General features: G+C 40.1%; 1 protein-coding gene across 1 annotated transcript in view; it reads left to right on the forward strand.

Moving 5' to 3' along the window:
- Nucleotides 1–1391: 1391 nt before the first annotated feature.
- LOC118332820 (cadherin-20-like) overlaps nucleotides 1392–19611 on the forward strand; it is a 74117-nt gene continuing 55897 nt past the window's right edge. The window contains exon 1 of the mRNA XM_035668643.1: nucleotides 1392–1747. The gene's annotated coding sequence lies outside the window, so the exon portion shown is untranslated. The remainder of the gene's footprint in view (nucleotides 1748–19611) is intronic.

Genomic DNA, 19611 nt, shown 5'->3' on the forward strand with positions numbered 1-19611 from the left:
GGCAGATGTGAGACACCCACATTTGTTTGCTTCTCAGGCACTTATGTGTTAGTTATTAGTGCTGAGTTGGATACCTTGAAGGAAAAATCTCGGTCTTCTCGTTTACTGATTGTCATTATGACTTCTATGTTGATGATAATGCTGTTTACAACTCAGGAACTGTGAATTATAGTACATTTGTACATTTTAATATGAACATAACTCCAGGAAGTACAGCATCAGAAAATATGACAATGCCTACATGTCATTAGGTTCCTCTTTTTGAATTGCATGTGATTATATTGAGAGCTATGAACCAGCAAATTTCCTTGTTTGTGTCAACATAAATGGCCAATAAACTTGATTCTGATTGTGTTTCTAGAAGAGATATATTGAGGTAGGGGAACATATGCCCCCAATGAGAAGATGTAATTGGCAGCAATCACATATGAAGTCCAAATCCCAATTGCTGAGACTTGACATGTTGTTAAAGACTTTAAAGTGCACTTGTACTTTTTCTGCAGAGACTTGACTTAACTTGAGGTAAGACTTCACTCAGACTCTGATTTAAAGATTTGAGCCTTGACTCTGACTTTAATTCAGTGATGTATGAACATCTCTTGGTTCTATCTTCTCTCCAGCCTGCGGGAACGCAACCTGTTTACTGTCGATGGATGATTTTTTATCTGTTTTCCAATGACTCAGTATCTTCAATTAACTCCTATTAGACTTGTTTAAGGACAGTTAATCATTAATTAACCAAGGGAATAGGGTGGTAAATATTTACTTATTCATCAGACATATTTCTTGTTTTGTTCATGATTATTTTATGAGGCAATTTTCTCATAATGTGTGTTCATGTGTGCAGCATTCTAATCTAACGGGCTGGTGTCCCTGATTGCACATTCATCATGAATGTTAGACCATAATCTTTTATCCCTCCTTCAGACAGTCTGTTGATAAAATCCAGTGGAGAGCAGGGACCACAAAGTTAATAGACTATCACTCCCCCTAAAAAGAACTGATTGTACTATTCAGGGGGGTCACATACACAGTGAGAGGGGTCACAGCAAGAGCGAGAACAAAAGAAAAACTGGGGAAAAGTGAGTGGAGTGAAAGAGTGTATTTTGAGTCCTGCGGGTTAATTCAGTGCCTTTCAGCTACAATTGCCGTGTCTAAACATTCATGAGCCGTAGAGGGATGGAGGGAGGGAGGGAGAGAGAGAGAAAGAGAGAGAGGAAGAGAAACGAGGGGTATGGATGGAGCAACAGCACAGCGCTCAGACACGAGGGAGAGCTGGAGAGGCAGCTGCTGTGTGAGCTCGTCCACAACGCTTTGAGCAGGTAGAGAGAGCACAGGCAGCAGAGGGAGAGGCGGAGAAAGAGAGAGAGAGCTAGAGAGAGTGCAGGAGGATAGGAGGGAGGGAGGGAGGAAGTCTGTCTTTTCACCTGAAGATTACTTTGTATCACACTTCTCTCACCCTGAGCGCTGGAAGGAACAGCGAGGAAGGAGCTGAGTTGATCAGGAGGTGCCAGCACTTGCTCTCTGTTTTTTTTCCCCCTCTTCTGCACGGGGGTCAGCTGGACTTCTCTGTAAAAAAAAAAAAACTAAAACAAAGCCACTGATCAGCGTCTACTGGAAAGACTGAGAAATAGAAGCTGGCACGTCTAGGATAGAAGACTAAAAAAGTGAGAAAACTGCAGTAAATGACACTGGCCGCAAAGGAAGAGAAGTTTGACTGAAAATCTACTCCTGAGGGCTTTCAAAGGTAGGATTTGGATTTATTTGTTTAATATTTCTGTGCTAACGGGAATCTGTTAGAACCGCATCACCTGAACTGGTTGTAACTGGAATCATGTAAAATCCCAAATTGGTTTGACGTAGTGACCAGAGCAACCTGTTACAAGGTAAGTCGTTACATGCTGACTTTGCATGCTTGCAGAGTGTCTCCTATATATATGTATGTATGTGTTTATCATGAAGCAATCATGAATATAATTTATTGACTTTCAATAAGCAGCAATTTTTAACTTCTTTTATTTAACTATGATGAAAATGGTGCAACAATGTAAAGTAGAACAGAGTGTTGAAAGGAGGACAGTTTGTGTCAAAAAGATGATCTGCAACAGAGCAGAGAAAGAAGATAAAAATCTGAAGGAGCAGAGGAAGAGACAGTGGGAGAAACAGTTAGAGGGAGCGGTGGGTGGGGGGGTAGAGAAAGAAATACATGAGTGTGAAGGAGAGTTGGACTGAGAAAGACAGAGAGAGTAAAAGAGGAATAGCAGGAGGAGGGATGGAGGTCTGGAGTGGCGGGGGCTCGCTGGCAGCCAACTCAGTAACCAAGGCAGCTGACATGAGGGAGAGCCAACCGGGGACAGTGGGATTTCTATTTTTCACCCTTGCTGAGATACGCCGGGGCTCTGCCAAGTCCCCTGCCTCATCCCCCACGGATAAAGATTTCATTGTGCGGCTCTGTGACCGAATTCATTAAGCATCAACATGTACTCTCCCCTGGCCGCACTTACTCTCTGCCGCTCTCTGTCTCTTTTCTCCCCGAACTCCTTCTCCGCTCGCACTCTCCGGCTGACACTCACTCTCCCTGTCTGCTCCTCCCCTCTCGCTTTCATTATAGTCTCAGTTGGCCCCATAATCAGCTCAACTCGTGTTGCATCAACAGTTGTATTTTGTCAAGCCCCGCAGTGAATAATAAACACATATGCTATGATTCTTGAGGGAGGATTTCTATCAAGAGGAGCTACTTTTGGCAAGGCTGGCCCCCAAACCCAAAGTTTATCAACCTTGGTTTCAGGATGCCACATGGGGTCGCTCTGTATGCAGCTGGGGGGTCTCGGGAGATTTAATGGATGGCAATTTGGCTCACTTTGCTGGCGTTCTGGGGATTTTAGGCCAGTAAAAGGTTGAAATCCTGCTTTTAATGGCACACTGAAATTCTGTAAATGCAGAAGAAAAAAAAACAAAATGGTGTATTTAGAGTTTTCCTTAAGATTTCCTATTCAAAACTACCTTCAGGACGACGTGATGACATAAAAGTGACTATAATAAATAATTGGATCATTTTATGGGAAAGGCGTTGCTCGTTGTGACAAATAATCACCTGATCTACAATTCCCCTTAACTTTCAGTGTATTGTCTTCTGTTTTGGCCATCCAACTTCTTTTTCAATAGCAGCAGGCACCTCTTTGCAGCAAAAAAGCTCTTATAAACCAACTGTAAGCTACCTGCCCAGCACCAAACAGCACAGTGACAAACCTTGCAACCAGCTGGCAAACATTGTGGAGCATTTAGCATTCAAAAATACGCAATTTGTGTCTCCATATGTCAGGAATGCCTTTTGACAAATTGTGCATTTTTATGCCACATTGTTAAATGCCCATTTTTAAAGCTACATTTTGAAAATGTCCAACTTTGATGCCCCATTGTGGCAAACAGCAATGCACACGCCTCTCCTTTGAGTTTATGTTAATTTCACAAAAATGTATGAGACTGCATTGGGGGTACCAAATAAAAGCTCCAGAAAATGACCTTACCGCAGACTTTAGGGATGGAAATTTGTTTAAAAAGAAATGACATTTCTTCAATGTGATATAAATGACAAATATATATTTTAATGTTTTCATGAAGCTTTCTAATTTAAGAGGTCAAAGTAAAAACAAAGGTACTGCTACATTAGATAATTGAATCACTGAATGTGGAGAAAGCTGGATTCAAATGGTTTTTGAATGTGTTCACTGTATATCATACATTAGTCCTTTCATTCTCCACATTGAAGTCCAAGTCATCATCCCTTTAGGTAAAAGGCTGGTAAAAGGCTCCTCATTGTTTCCAAGATGTGAGACACTTCGCTTGTGGTGAAATCAATAGCCCAGTAAATTCTTAATTGAATGACTGCAGGGCCTGGAGCCTGATGGTGCTTTATAGGCTACCAGAAGGACCCTTTGAGAGCATGCAGAATAACAAGGACCCTGCCGGCATTGTTGTGGACTGGGAAACAACGTAATGTCAATCAGCCAGGCCTGGCAGGCGATAGCGGCGATGGGAGTGTGTTAGCGTTTGTACACCTGCCATGTTACGCTTGAGCAGAAGCTGGTGTCATATTACCTCCAATTAGCTTTTGTTCCTCTGAAATGCTTTTTTTGGCTCATTGGATCATTATGCAGCCTGTTTTCCCAGTGTTATTTGACACCAAGGCATGGTATCATAGATGTCATCAAGGTGATCAGAGATTGAAAAACACTCAGGGTGAAACATAGTTGTCAGGAAATGGACACTGGGTGTCAAAATGAGATATATGATTTCTGTACACAAAGCATCCTCATAGTATTTTGTAGCAGAGCGAATCCTTTTATTGGAGCTGTAACTTACCTGTCTGAGCTGTTGATGGATTGACTGACCTTGGGGCCGTGGTTGCAATTTCAACAGAAGTAAAAGACAACAATCCATACTTTAGGTCAATTTTCTGAGCATCATGATTGTTTCATGCTGCAGAATCTCACCCATCACTCTGTTAACCATGTTCTGTAGTCTGTCTATGGATCTGTACCAAGAATTACTTCTGCTTTTCTTGTCAATAGTCAAGTTTAAATTCGAAATAAGCACACATTTTAACAAAATTTCCAGGTAATCAGAAAAGTTGGGCCCATGATGTCATTGAAAGAGCACCAGTCAAACCTCAGATGCTGAAAAACGTGAAAAATGTGATATATATATATATAAATATAGCATATATGTGGTTGTTGGAAAGCACTTAAAAAAAACATGATTGAATAGATGGTTCATCTATTGTTTATAACTGTTATACCAAAGTAAGTCGAGAGTAAAAAACATCCTTTCCATCAAGAAAAGCCTTCAGTGCCGTTCTTTTTTCTTCTTTCAATGAAGAAATATTCTACAGCTCTGATATATCTAATACTGCAGCATCTGCGCTAACCTCTATGCGCCCACCCCCGTAGCTGCCAGTCCTCCCTCCAGAGGACAATCTCGTTTTCTTGCAAGTCACTGCGAGATGTTTAAGTCACATGCGTCTTGCATGTCATGATTTATTTGATTTTCCATTGCGCTTTGTTTATTTTTTAACCTGAGCCAAATGTAAAAACATGTGATATTTAAACCTTCTCTCAGATTTTTTTTTCCGCTCAGGTTTTATAATGCAGAATTGAAAACATGCATTGAACAGGTGGCTGGAAGCGCACTTTGACAGCCAACCCTCGCTAACAACCTTACCTCTGAGGGTGGCGTCTCGAAAAAAGATGTCCAACTTGCCCATTTTTTTCTAAATGACACATTGTCCAACCTTGTCTTAAAAGATTTGCAGTCCCTGAACAAAAACAACCGGCACTTTTCCAGAGACATATGTTCAGCACTACTTGTTAAAGAAGAAGCACATGCAGACAAATGGACTGAGGCAGCTAAACATACGACTGTAATTTAAACTGTCAGTACTAACAAGGCTAATACAACTGCACAACCTTAAAGAACACCTACAGCAAGTAATAAGTTCATTCCTGTGGCATCTGAGTTTTTAAATACAGGCAACACTTCCCCTTTTCCCTCAGTGTATATACAGTACAATAACGTTCATCTGTGTGTAATTGATGCGTGTGCATGGGCCATTGTTTGTGTGTTAGTCTGAACAAATTCCACAGTGCCCGAGCTTGATCATGCACCAGAAGATGCAGGTTTTCATTTCATTAAGCTGCTCCTGCAACTCCCTGTAAGCTCAGACAGTGAATTATTCCATTCCCTCTTGGGTTGAAGAAAGCAATCATGTTTTCACTTCATTTTTTTCCAGGACTGACTCTCAGGCAATGTATCTATTGAAAATGAGAGTTGCTTAAAGTAATAGACAGAAACACCTCATCTCTGAAATTAATTTGAATTGATTCTCCCTAGTCCTTTTCCCCTCTAACAAGGTTTTGAGAGGGAAATTTCAAATGTTCAAGGCCACATGTAAAAATCAATTTCTAAATTAAGCTGATCCGAAAGATGAGCTATCTCTCTCAGACGTCCTCAGCATGGACAGGAAAGCAGTCTGAGCACATACCAAACTTGCCTCAATTGTTGCATGGTAACATAATGTCGAGCTAATTTGTTTTCACTGAACAATTGATGATTTCCTATTAAAAAAAGACAGCTCTGCCTGTGTTGTATTTATTATCATATCATACATATCATATCCAAAGTGCACAAACAACGATTTTATGCGATAGATCTTTACAACCCTAGTCACTACAGCTTTGTGTCTTGACAAGACACAGTGCATGTAAATTTACATGCCAGCACAAAAAACTGACAAACACAAGTGGCTGTGGCAGTGAAAAGTTGCCAAAACTGGTATCAAACTGGAACTTGTGCAAAGCACGGTCTTACAAACACAAATAAGCTGGCAAGCTAGGCTAAATGAACCAGACTTGTTTTGAGGATTCTAGCCTAGTCTCCTCAAATGGACTTTTCCACAGCTCTGGTTGTTTGAATATGATGGCAGGTTTTGATAGAAAACATGTTGATGTGAGAAGAGAGCTTTTTTCTTGTTGAAAGGACAGCAGACAAAACAGAAATTTGTTCTAGTGAATGAACGTTAGCTTCACTGTTGACTCCATTTTGTTCTGAAGCTGTAGCTGTTAGACATCATGGCATGGAAGTAGTAATGGAACTGGACATGCTGTTCCAAGATGGCGACTTTCCAAAAAAAGTTGTTCACTGGATGCATACACCAAAAAATCATGCAAAAGTTTCTGCATGTTTGGGACCCAAGATGATGCACAGCAATATTTATATAGTATAAGCTCTTAAGGCTAAAACAGAGTGACAGACTTTCAGACAGACTGCAGTTTGAAATATGGGCACTACTGCAAAATCCCAAGTAGCAGCCACAGTGCTGGACCTTAGAGATTGCGTGAGGGGTTGTTCATGCAGTGCTCTCTGTGGTGGGATAGGAGTAAACAGGATGATGTCAAACCGTCTTACCTCTGCCAATAGAAGAGACCAAGTAGTTGACGAAGCTGTCCCCCCACCAGCTTAATTCATGCAACAGTAAATGTGCTCACTGTCAACCTGTTCAAACATCCTACCTACTCAGTTATCACACTCTGGATTAGAGCACCAGGAAAAACACCTAAAATATAAGAGCAAACTATGATCCCAGTTTACATCAAAGCCAAACATCCCCTATTTAATTCTTTAACAATCAATCTCCCTGGCATAGGCGAAAAATAAACAGCTAATCGACCTTCAGCGAAGGCCAAAATAATCATCACATTGCAAAGGAATACAGTTTGACCTTGGTCCTGGCAGACAGTGATTACGTTTTATTGGCCCAAAAAATGGAGCCCCATACTCACCAATGTACTCTGGCTGAATAAAATGGAGCGCGGTGAGGAATGAATTATAGTCTCTGGAGTCTGTGAGCTCCAGTCAACTTTTTTTTTTCCTATAGCAATGGAGAGGATGAGCTGCCATAAATCTGACCCAGAGATCCATTAGGTTTCTGTACTCTGCAGCACACAGTATCAGGCTACTCTCTTTTTCTCACTCTGTCCACTGCTCTTTGGACCGGCCCTGACAGTAACATAGTCTGTAATGTTAATTAATGTTATGGATTTTGTTTGTGCATTTGTACATCTTTGAGACCATACAGTGTTCGTCTCTGTGTGTATATACTGTGTTTGAGTGTTTGCGTCAGTGGTGCAGTGACTTACTAGAAATCACTTAGAGAGGGCATTCCTCTGTCAAGCCCACACTAAAGGTCTTCAGGGATCGAACATGTTCGACGTGACCCGAAACAAACCTGTGTTAAACCTAAATCCAGACCTAATGTGAATTAGTTAAGACTCAATCTAAATGGGATCCAAAGACCTGAAGATAACTAAACTTAATTCTTGATGCAGTAGAACCAAAGAAACCCAAACAGAAAAGACAACTCTTTTTGACAACCAACGTCCCATAACAACCCCGCTCAACTGGTATTACTAACTTTTTCTACATGGTTAAAGACACATTGTTGACCCTTGTGTGTCAATAATGTTTAGTCCTGAATAAGGAAGAAATACAGGGATTACAAAAACTGACAAGTAGCTGAAGTTGAAAAGAGTAGCAATTAAGTATTTGTTTCTTGCACTTAGCATCTAACATCCTTTGTCTTACCATTGTCTTACATTAAAACCTTTTCATTACATTAAAACGTTTTCCCTGCAAGTTTACATTCAACTTTTTGCAACACATAATCAGTGCTGACTGAGAGTCTGGAAAAACCTGACCAAGAGTGTTAATGAAATATTGACACAGATCTGAGACCAGCAGCTATAGAACTTTATATTTTCCAGCCTGATTAAACTGAATATAATTTGGAACTAGCCCAAGTGAGGTCTTGGTTATGAGGAACCAGGAGGTCTTAGAATAGTTTAATCAGCAATAAATATATGGTCAGTTGTGCAGACTGGTGGGCAATGGTTCTGTAATTTTTATAATGACTTAATCCTGCCTCTAAATTTGAGATTTTTCTAATAAAGAATTGTGGATATTTTTACATGATTGACTTATGAGCACACTGTGACCGTCCATAAGAGAACTGCCATCAAATTTACCAGAATTGCTCAAAATTTATATGCAGAAGTATCATCAAAATCTGACTGTAATTGCACAATGTGATCAAACGTTATGGCAGGTCTTGTGAAGAGTTTGGCATGCACCTTTAAGAAACAAAATATATATTCAAGAAAAATCTAATTATTTTTACTGCATATAGGGAAATGCATCAGGTTTGGTAAAGATTGGACTCGAGTTTGTAGCAGAAGTGGTAAAAAAAAGTTTTGCAAAAAATTAGAAAAGGTTTCAGCAGTGATGAGTGAAAATGTAGGTGGATAAATATAGCCTCTTTGGGACACTCTTAACAAAATAAAGCAATCAGTTCTTGGCTCATGGCTGAACTTTTCATTAAATAAAAAGAAAGGTGTAATATGTATTTTCTGAGATCATCTGTGCGTCATCATTTGCAGCTTGTTTCTTCTCCTATTCATGCCCAGGCTTGATGTGAAACCTGCTAAAAGAGTACTGTATGTGTTTGTGTGTGTGTGCGTGTTAGTGTGTTTTTCTTTGTGCGTAACCTGTGAATACATGTGTGTGTGGGGGAAGGTGGGTGTTTGCATCAGCGCAGATTGCTCGTAAAATATGACCTCTGTAAAAAGTTTCCTGTCCGCGTTCTCCTCCTTGAACTCCAATCCATTATCTTCAGGTATCAAATTCATCCAAACAGGTGTAGTGTGTTAAATGATATGGGCCCGTGGCAGCCTGCCACAGATGCTAGGATGAAAGAGAAGCACGAGATCAAGTGCTGAGTGCTGGCTCTGCTTATACACACAAACACACATATACCTGCATACCTTACACAGGGGCCCTATACTGCAGTTATCACCCGCATCATCTGCAGCTGTGAGGGAAGTGAGAGCGTCACACCATGACAGCCATCTGATGAAAGTTTAGTGAGTTTTCCTTTTTTCTGTCTTGGAGGACTCAAGTTTTGAAGATATATTGCGCTGTAAGATACAGTTTGCTCTCTGATTGGCTGGAAAGCTTTTATCTGTGCTTTCCTCAAACATCATTTTTCTTCCATATCCTGAAGCATCCGATCGATGGTTTGAGAGTCATGTAGACAAAGAAGACAAAGTCAGAAAAGCAAAGTCTCATATCTGTTTCTTCCCCGCTGTTTGCTGAGACAGTCAAGAATTGTTAGTTGTGCAAGGTGAAAACATAAATCTTTGGCTACACTTTTTGCCTCACAGTACTATAAATGAAAACAGTTTAGACCCACTCCTGCCAAACTCTCCTGCGCCACTATCAAAAAATATCACAACCTCCTTCAGGCATCAATTCTGTAACATTGTTAAATGAGTCCATATGTTAAAGTAATGGCTGTAGGGCTTTTAAAGTGGCTATTATCAATATTTTATAATAATAATAGATCAAATGACAATGTGTAATGTGAAAGGGGTTGCTTGTAGTGATGAACCCACAGACAGTTCTCATCCAACTCTGCAGAAGCTGCTTTAAGCTCACTGTTTTGCTTCACTGTAACCGTTAGTTAACGACGAGGTGGTGAACACAGTGGAGCATTTAGCAGCTAGCAAGACAGATGAGTCTCTCAAGAGTTGGTAGAGACCAAAAAAGAACTATAAGGAGGGTGACTATTAACACTTTCACTTTTGTCTACTAGCAACATGTTTAAATGAGCAGCTGTTTGCTGACTTGATCATATCAAATTTCTGGTGCTAAAATGTAAAAGTTGTGATTACAGCAAGTTAGCATTGGCATTTAGGCTGTACCATCTTGTTTTTTGGAGCCAGATGTGATAATACTTGGACCTGCCTCTATCCTGACTGGATCTGACTAAGATCCCGAGGACACGCTGTGGTAGGCTACTTGTCAATCACAAGGTAGTCTCATGATAGATTGGAGAGCTTGCCATCTACCAATCATCTGGGGATTTCTAAATTCATAGTAGCTGCTTGAACGCCGGTACGTACAACCCTTACTTTAAGGACACATCTTACCTGATTCGATGCTCTCTGCTAGTGAAACAAACTGGAGATACAGTGAATCACTTTGTAACACGAAGAGAGCTTTTTAAAACATGAAAAAGGATGTCCCGAGCACGTTGTGATGTGAGAGTCACAAGGTAGCGACACCCTAAGTCATACCCTGCTTAATCATCTATTTTATTTTATTTTATTTATCTAAATGAGACCATAATTTACGAAATTAACATCTTGCTGTACGGAAGAAGGTAGGTAATAAATCAAGTGGAAAGTAGGGTGATTTTCTCATAAGCTTACATACAATCAGACTTTTGCTGCAGCAAGTGGATTCGCCCCCTGCTGGACATGGGAAATAATGTAGTTTTAAGGCACTTCCGCACTGGCTTATAAATTAAATAATAAAAATAAAATAATCATATTCTTTATATAACATTTTATATTATTATTCATATTGTAAACAGTTGACAAGAATGAAAGTTTTTACTGTGAATAATGTGCTGAATTATTTATTTTTTTTGCACCAAAATGTGAAGGTAGAAATTCAGTAAAAAAAACTATTATTTTTGCGTTTATTAGACTTATTTAATTTACTTAATGAAAAATGACAATGTATTAAGAGAAAAGGTAACCCAAATTGTGAATATAATATCTTTCTGTTGCTTGCTGTAGACCTTTTATTAATGTGACTAACACCTTTAAAATATTATGTAAATGTAATTTGATCCCAGTAAGACTATCACTGTAGCTTCTAACAGGGGATTCATGTTATTGTGCTCATTTACATATTCTTAGAGGTGACTGACAACATAAAGTACACTAAATTGGTTATACGGGAGATAAATAACACTTATTTAATGCATAACATATTAAATCCTGAATTTGTGACGTTAGATTTAATGGAATCACCAGATTGTTTACATGATTTGAAGAATAAGCCTCAAAATAGGATTTAAGATGAAATGACTTTGCCTCAGTGAAAGAGCTACAGTCAGAACCTATTTATTTGCTCACGCTGAGCCAAAGTCCCTTGTGTTAATGCACGCTGTGTGATGGGGCTGACATTACTGACGCCTTGTTGCAGTGATGGGTGGGAGTGGTGGGGCGGGGCACCTACCCCCCCCCCTACACACAAACACAGATGAGCCGTTTGATCTCACTCTGCCTCAGTTCAAAAGGGATCTACCCCTCAACCGCAGTCATAACCCCCCTGAAAGCATACACTTCACCCTGTCCTCCCTCCCTTCCCTAAATCACATTACCTGTGTCCTCTTTTTCAGCTGAGGAGTGTATAGCAGTAGATGAGACAGAATGGAAGATGTAGAGGAGGAGTGAATTGAGGAAATAACCACAGTGAGAGTTCAGTATCGGCTGTCGACAGGAGGGAGGATCAGTTCCTCTTCCTACTGAATTCAGAGTCTCGCTTGTCTCCTGAGTGGATTTGAGTGTCTCATGTGGTGGCCATGAAATCAAACTCATGGAAACCTCTTATCATTTCCAAGTAAACATGTTTTTGATCATTTGAAAGTCAAAAGATGTCTAGACGATTAAAATAAATGCATATTTCAACAGCATTAAATGACTATACTTGTAGTCAGCTGCCATTTAAAGCCGTATTAATCGATTTTGTTGGATACTTTGGGGTAGCAGAACAACCTGTAATCACAACATTAAATCACCTTATATAGTTGATATACTGAACATGCTAGCTAGCAGTTGCCTATTTACACCAGACACAGAATAATATTCACATTTTTTTTTTTCACCTGTTGTTTCTGTACACATAATTCATTCAGTCATTTAAGGCAGAATTCATGTTTTTTGGCCACTTGGGGACAGCATATATAGTATATATAATATAATATAATATAATATAATATATATAATATAGTTCTGAATACAACATTTACATCTTATTAACTTATAAATTTGATATAGCTGTAACGTTTTTTACGCTATTTACACATCCAGGAGCTTTAGAGCAACATTAGCATTCATTTAGAGTCATATCTTTGTCCACCTGATGAATTCAAGTCAATGTTTATTTTCCAACAACCAGTTTCCTGATAGAAAATCCTCCACTATGTTCGCATCTAAACTGTGTATGTCTGCCATTTGAAATAACGAGATAAGGTGGTATGTCAATTAACATTGGCCAATATTTCCCTTCTGTTCACTTCCATTCTACGTGAGCGAAGGGGGGAATATAACTTTGGCTTCCAATGGCAAAGCAGATTTGCATCTTTGCTTTGTGTGGTAAACTTTGACCAGCAAAGCCACCACAGCCTCAACCAGTAGCAAAAGATTGGCCCTGCACTGGCAGACAAGATATAAATTTCACCTCACCCTAAAATGGAATAATTTTCTATCTAGTAATATGAGAAAATATGTCATATAAACTTAAATATCTTGCTAAACTGTGAACTTTCTGCATGTTTTGTGTGTGTGTAACAAGAAACTGAGCTATTTGTTAAATGATGTTGGCAGCAACGCACTGCCATAGTAGCCCAGTTTTAACCTAAACGTCTAGACATTCTTTGACATGCAAATGAGTGTTTTCTGGTTTACGTTTCATATCCAAGAGAACAGCTCCCAAAAAATGCATTGAATATATCATAGCTAGGTAATGGAGTTAGCCTGGGACAATGGTTTGGCTTCCCTTCTTAACTTCTGTGGCGAGCTCTTGTGGCCATATGTTTGAGTAAGTGCCTGTCTTGTACAACAACCTACCAAGCCTTGTCAAGTGAGCCCTGGGATCCATGTTTGCAGTCACTTCAATTCTTAAGTCCTACCTTTAAATATTTGAAGAGCCAGACACGAATTAAGAACAAGGAGAAGTGAGGCACATGCAAGAATAGGAATGCATTCATAATGAATGCGCCTCAGTTCCCTCTCTTGATTTATTTCAAGGCGAATGAGCATAGCGAGCGAGAGCTAAATTAACTTGTTTTATACACTTAACATGTGATAGGAATGGCAATTGTTTTCTCTGGAGTTAGGAATATAGTGAATCTGATGATTATTTAAAGGGAAATTCTTCTTCATCACATACATTTTAAAAGTTGACAACAATCCAGGTGTGAGTCTTTTTATTTTAGAGGTAAACTCACTCTCCCTCTTCCTGGGTTGTATATGTCAACTTCAGTTTGTCATTTCTGACATTTCCAAGAATACTTTTTTGAAAAATGCCTGACAATATGCTGTATGCAGCTGTGGGTTACATGTGAGCAACAGTCAAGAAGAAATGGGAGTCATGTAGTGCGCCCATGTCCCGTAGCTGTGTGGCATTATGGTCTACTGAACCCGCTGAAATTGGTGTCTGTCTTACAATGAGTTTTGTCTCTGTATGACGTCTCAGAAGGCTGAAAATGTCGTCTTGCTGTCGTCTATGGTTGGTATATTTTGGTGGATTACATCGTCAACACTGATATCTACATGAATAAAAGAAATGTTGTGTTTTCTGTACATGACAACATATTATTTCAGAGATTATATATAATCAGGGAAATGGCTGCAGGCAGAGAACTGACTGGTGGGGTTTATGGTTTAAGATTCTGAACTACATTCCACCATAACACTGAATCCCTAACTGTCCGTTCTCTGGTGGGCAAACCAACCAAAAACTGCAAAAAATAATAATAATAATTTCTGTTTTGTAATGGGAATTTGAAGCACACATAATCAGGAGAGAACCCCTATTTCAAAAAAGCAGTTCAAACCTTCAGAGTCTTGTTTTATTTGCTTAGTGGACACTCTAATCTGTCATTTCAACACCGACAGCTTTACACATTTGGCGTTGGTGGATGGATTTGTTTTTATGGCTGAATGTTTATTAGAGCAACTGAAGTAAATGACTTTCTCTTGAGGAAAACGCTACAGCGCAATTTATTCCCTGCTCCTACAATTACACAGCTCTATATAGTACAACACTTGACAGCCTTCACTGCATTTTTTTTGTTTACTACAGTTCTGAAATCATAATTTGCAACCTTACAGTGTTGTGTTCTGTCTTGTTAGAAAACCATGATTAGTATTCAAACACAAAAGGAAGACAGAGTGTGTGTGTGATTATGTTTGTAGACATTTCATGTGAATGTGCCAGGCTGTAATAAGTAAAAAAAACAACAAAAAAAAAACAAGAAGAAGCCAGAACATTGATGTGGTGTGAGTTAAAAAGAGAAAGTGAGACGAAGACAGACGTATGTAAACAAAGCAGGCAGAGAAAAAGCGAGGTGGAAGACTGCTGACTGTTGGACTGTGGATTTGTCTCCTCAGCTGCTGGCTAAGTCTGTCATCTGTTCAACGGTTGAATCAACATCTGGTGAAACCCGCATAAACACAGCTCTCTGAGCCACCGACGGAGAGGCAGTGAGGGAGACAGAGAAGCTTATACACTCGACTGGGTGTCACACTTGTAATACACCTATAGAGAAAAACACAGAGTGAGAAGCAGAAACCAATGATAGAGCATTTTCAACACGTCTATTGCCAATTGTGTTGCAAGTAATGCATTAGATAGCAGGTTCCCTACTGTAATCACATTACTGTTTGCTCTGATAGTCTAATGCTGGATATTACAGTCCTAATTTTAGTCATCACATCACATTTACTGATCTTCTCAACAGGTCATGACTCATATTACATATACAGTATTATAAATAATTCTGAAATAGTATACCTATTTAAGTCGTATTTATTTAGTTTGCCATGCCCCTGCTTCTGCATTACAACAATGAGAGCACAGGATGCGTGCAAGACGAGAGGCAGTGAGATGAGGAAGAGATCAGACCTGATAGAGGAGGGAGAAGCTTCTAATAGCCAGAAGAACAGATTTAGTTTTACTTATTGTCATCTGGCAAAGCTCAACAGGCATAGTTTACTTCCAGGGTGTGGTTAGGGTGTGGTAAGTGGATCTTAATAACTTCTCCAGCAAAACTTTGGTTTTTCACACTGGACTGGAGTGATAAATCCATGAGTTTGGAGGCTTTTTAAACACCAAAACACAGTGGTTTATATTACAATGAGGAAGGACTTTACATCTCTGGAAAGTTATCATGGCAACAATCATTTTATACCCTCCATCTGGACAACTGTAAGGTAAGGGTAAATGTGTGCATATAATAATATGGATTCCTTTGTTGTCGCGACCAGTATCAACCAGCAACCACAGCCTTCAGCATTGGTATCCCAATAATTGATCCCATCTCAATCGCCTCTCACAGACGTGAATGACCAACCAATAAAATATCAAAATTCTCAAATGTCACATCCAGTCTGAAAGAGAAGGTGGGACTGACCTCTATCAGGAAGCACTCACTGCTGCCTCTCCTTGCTTGCATTACTGCGTCGATGTCACTATCAAACAAGTATGGCTGATTGAGTTGCAACTCAGATATTGGTGTAAAATTAAAGATCAAAGCTACTGAAGATTATACATTTTTTACACCAGCAGCAACAGAGAGAACTGGATGAAGGAGAATAAAAGTCCACTACAGAGAGTATATCTTCATTCACAAGAAATTCCAGAGAATTGAGACCACAGAGCCCCTCAACACTGTCTGATGAGTGATTGCAGAAACACAAAAAGCGATGGCAACATACCACCAAAGTTGGCACCAAAGTTTAATAAAAACAATTCATAATTTACCACTTTAAATGAGTGCACAGACAGTGTTTCAGTCAGCCATCACGGGCCATCCTCAATGCATCAAGCTGTCGTTCTATTTCTGGGCAGCGGGACAGACACGTCCTATATCAGTGCCTGTTCAGGCTCGCTTTATGGGAGACCTCCTCCTCTTGCAGTTCAAGTCAATTGTCAACATGATTTATGGAGACGTGAGCTATCTCTAGACCGGCTCCTCAATCTTCCCCTGACGAATTGGTACCATCGGTCCATGTAACCGTCGTTTGTTTTCTTCACTGGCCAATTTTAATCCACGCTAACAAATTAAATCTGCCATGTTTTTGAGCAAGCTATTTTTTCCTCCCTTCTCCTTTTTCCACGTATGACCTGTTCGACAATTACCGGAGATGTGAGATTGACACCAAGGAATGAACTTCACAAAACAATTTGGCATGTCTTTTTTTTCTCTCCCCTTTTTTCCCTCCTCCTTTCTCTGGTATGAGTAATATCCACGTTTTAATGGGGGTATAGTGTCATAACATTTAATGGTTGGGAACTTGGTTTGGATGACACGTTCTGATTCTCGCATCTCTCAAAGACACGCACCACTTATTGTCCCAATCATCTCATATAGCTCACCAACACCAATACAACTTGATTAATGTGACTGGCTTTTATGAGCAGGATAAAAGGCTCTGCATATTACAGAGGCAATTATAATACCCCAGGAAACTCTTCTAAAAACAATGGAAAGCTCATGCAATCAACGTAAGTGGTGCTAACTTTTTAAAGTTTGGCTATTTAAGTTTATAATTGACTCCTCTCCACCACCACTAAATGGAAATGAGGGTCCAGTGAGCAATCAGCCGTATCTTTATCCAGTAACTTTGTTGCCCTACTCTGCCCTGACTTGCCTGCATATTAAGGGAAATGAACTGCCGGTGGCAAGGTGGCTGAAAGGTTGGAGAAAACTGAAAAGGCAGCAGGTTTCACCCATGCAAGGACCAGTGTGTCCATCTACAACCTGGGAACGTGTCAACGATCAAAATACTGCATTTGAATGTCGTTGACAAACTGAAAATGTCAGTACAGCTGAAAGGTCAACAACTGGAAGTGCTCTGAAAATGTTATCCAGGGAGAGTGCATGCAATATGATTTCATGAGGCCACATTTTTATGATAAAAGCATCTTATTAACAAGGCAAAGAGTAGCGGCTAGCATGTTCATATGCTAATGTTTGCTCCAAAGTACAGCTAAGGCAAATGTCTTTAGTTTTGGTATTTGGTTATTGGATATATTAACATTTTGAAGGTCCTTGATGAAAAATTAAGGGACCACAATTCATCCTGATGAGAACATGAATGTCTGTACCATATTTCATGGCAATCCACACAATAATTTAAAATGAAATTTAAATCCAATTTACCTCATGGTGGTGCAGGAGGAACAGTCAGATCACTAGAGATTCATCCAGGGGCACCATGTGTAGCATCTGTATTTCATTTCATGGAAAATAATTAGATATTTCAGTCTGGACCAAAATGGTGGACCGACAGACCGAATGACCAACTGACAGAAATTGCCATCTGTAGCGCCATTCTGCTAATAAACTAGGAAGCATGCACAATATTTAGAAGTAAGAATTTGGGTTCTAAGTTATCAGATTAAGAAAATATATCAAAAAACATAAACTGTCAATGCAAGTGGAAAGTTTCAATTCTAGTTTCAGTTGTGTATGTCATGGTTAAGTATGAACCTCAACTGTTGCAAATATATCAACAACTTTGTTAGTGAACTGCTGTTATGTACTAATGTAACCTCAGCTGTGGTGTGATTTCATGTGTGGCTTAAACTTTCTATTTTTGACTTTGGAGTCTGATGATCAATGATCATCAGGAAAAGATGATAAAACTGACCGGCCAGCTAAATATTCACTTTCTTCCCAGAAGCGTGTTTTAAAAGACACATAATCTTATTATCTGCCATAACAGCAACAGTGCCAAATTCTTGTGAGGCTGCAAACAGAATTATTGAGAACGACGTGAAGATTAATCCCACTGTTCATGACTCTGACGTTCATAGAAGTTTTATCCCACAGCAAATATTGTCAAAACGCTGGTTGTCAAAATTCCAGGTTATTTGTTATTTTCCCACTGACCACCAGCATAAACTTCAGAAAATTAAATAAGCTGTGGAGCACTGAAAGAAAGGTAAGGAGACAGGAAGAAAAGCTTAAGGCTTTAAGACCCCCCCCCAACACCTTTTCTTTCATTCCACTTCCACACAACAGAAAACAAGGCCTGCACGTCCGCGCGCAATCACACTCTGGAGTATCACCACATATAGTGCCAGCTGAGAGAGATGGATGGGGCGGCAGTGGTTTCTGATTTAGTCCGCACAATGAGGCTGAGTGATTTTCTCTGTGGAGCATGTCTTGCCTCTCTTAACCCTGCGAGGGGGAACTCGTCCACTCCCCACAGCCACCACCATACCCTCCAACCCCCCCTACTCTCCGTGCTGCTCAGAAGATTGCCTCCCTTTTCCTGGTGTGATTGGGGTGATAACCACTAATGGATGGAGCCCAGGGCGCATTTAGGGAAGAGAAATGTTGGCAAATCTTTGTGTCCATAATAGGCATGGAAATACTGGAAACATGTCAGCCTGCTATATGGTCTGTATCAAGAAAGCAAGGTTTTAATAATAGGGCCAAGGCTCTCACATTAGCAGGTGAGCATTGATTTTATAAACTGTACATTCAAATCTAAACTTTGGAGGAGAAGGATTCTTCTCCTCCAGTTCATAGATATCATGCTCGAGACCTTCACGTTTCTGTACAAAACCCTTGACTTAGTAGGAGAAACAACAGCTCAGCAAGGGGTAAACCTATAAATATGTAATCATAAATTCATATACATAGAAACAAACACTGGTGCGCCTGCACAGCGTGATCTGTGTACAGCCGTCCTTTAGCTTGCCTGGGGGTGGGCAACCCTCATTGTCATGTTGAACAAATGTGCCATCAGAGCTGCTCTTTAAAGATGGGACGTGTCACAAGGGGCATGTGAGAAACCCACTCGCCTGGAGGCAACACGGACCAACAGTCTGAAACAGAAGAACGGGAGGAGGAAGTAAACATAACAGGCGGCAGCGACAATCCTTGACATTTCGCTACGAGCACTCGTCTTAACGGCTGCTGAATACGTATTCTGGGCAGAGGAATGATAAATATCCTGACGGGTGAGGAGGCAGAGCTGTAGCCAGACCTCCAGAGGGAAGAGTTATTGGGTTTAAGGTGAGGAGCCTGAGACACACGGGGAGTCCATTAGACTTTTATCCAAACAGAGCCAAATAAGATGATGGCTTTGTGCTCTGGGGCGTTAGTCTGGAAAACTCCTCACTTCATAAAAACACCCATCTACCCACCCAGTATAGAGAACCTTCTTCAAGGGGCATTAAATGAGCTTA

The sequence above is a fragment of the Morone saxatilis genome, unplaced genomic scaffold (assembly GCF_004916995.1).
Source record: "Morone saxatilis isolate NCDOM2014 unplaced genomic scaffold, NCSU_SB_2.0 Contig0, whole genome shotgun sequence".
In the NCBI taxonomy this organism is placed as follows: domain Eukaryota; kingdom Metazoa; phylum Chordata; class Actinopteri; family Moronidae; genus Morone; species Morone saxatilis.